Source organism: Lactuca virosa, chromosome 8, assembly GCF_052849685.1.
Source record: "Lactuca virosa cultivar CGN04683 chromosome 8, Lactuca_virosa_CGN04683_v6, whole genome shotgun sequence".
In the NCBI taxonomy this organism is placed as follows: domain Eukaryota; kingdom Viridiplantae; phylum Streptophyta; class Magnoliopsida; order Asterales; family Asteraceae; genus Lactuca; species Lactuca virosa.
In genome coordinates this window covers 211,644,613-211,645,890 of record NC_136433.1, presented here as the reverse complement: position 1 = coordinate 211,645,890, position 1,278 = coordinate 211,644,613, and the positions used below count along the sequence as shown (strand labels likewise).

The 1,278-nt window shown below is 39.1% G+C and overlaps 1 non-coding gene across 1 annotated transcript; it reads right to left on the bottom strand.

Moving 5' to 3' along the window:
* Positions 1–454: 454 nt before the first annotated feature.
* Positions 455–561, bottom strand: LOC145135248 (small nucleolar RNA R71). The gene has a single exon (XR_013719709.1). It is a non-coding gene; the product is annotated as a small nucleolar RNA R71 (small nucleolar RNA).
* Positions 562–1,278: the final 717 nt, after the last annotated feature.

Genomic DNA, 1,278 nt, shown 5'->3' with positions numbered 1-1,278 from the left:
GAACAATCCAAAGGAGGCTGGTTATGAAACAGACAAAAGTAGTGAACCCGAAAGCAAGCAAGAAAACTACATGGCAGACATTGTCGACATTTCGATGGAAACATATAAGTAGAGAATTTGAGAGGACACCGATCCAGGTTTAGTGCAACCCGCAATTCCCACTACCGCAACATTCGAGCTTAAGGGACATATTCTTTATGCGCTTAATGACGTTCCATTTTCCGGGAAAGATCATGAGGATGCTTACAAACACCTTGATGAAGTCAATAACATCGCTGAATATTTCAATATTCCAAATGTTCCACGCGAGACGGTGTTATTGAGAATGCTTCCAGTCACTTTTAAAGGAGATGCTAAGGATTGGTTGAAAGCACTCCCACCCGTTGCCATTACTACATGGGCACAAATACGTGAACAATTCTTAGATCAATTTTTCCCACCATCAAAAGTGTCTAAACTCAAGAAGGCAATAGATAATTTTGAGCAACAACCGGGTGAATCACTTTATGAAGCATGGGAGCGTTACAAGGGATTACTTCGAAACTGCCCCCAAAATGATCTTAATGTACAAGAAGAAGTCTCAGTCTTCTATGATGGGGTAAATGTGATGACAAGACAACTCCTTGATTATCAAGGAGCTTTGATGAAGAAAAATCCCGCTGAAATTAAGGAGTTAATTGAATAATTTTCTAAGCATTTGTGTGAGTATCACAATCCTCGAAATGAATGAGCAAAAGGAATTGGGAGTGGCATTTCTGAAGACATGGCGGCTGTTTTGGCTATGCTAAATAAATTGGATCCAAGAATGACGAAGATGGATCAATCCATACATGCTATACGTGTGGGTTGTGAAAGATGCAATGGTCCACATTTGACAAAAGAATGCCATTTGGACGAAAACGGGAATAAGAAAGCTCAAGTATGCTATTCAATAGGAGACCGTTACGATGAAAATTAGAGGAAGCCAAAGAAATAATAGTTGCCTTACGATGAATACAAAAGCAAAAAGACGAGAAATTTAGGCAAACTGGCCGAGGCTTTTACCAAAAAGAGCAACCACGACCTGAAAAGAAAGTAGATTTTGAGTCAATGCTTAATAGATTTATGGAGGCTTTGGAAAAACGACATAATGAGACCGATGCGGAAATAAGAGAGCAGCAAGCTCTAATGAGAGATCAACAAGCTTTACTTAGAAATCATCAAGCATCGATCCAAATATTGAAGCTCAACTTGGTCAATTAACTACATTGGTTAATGAACGATTATCTCCACAAATTG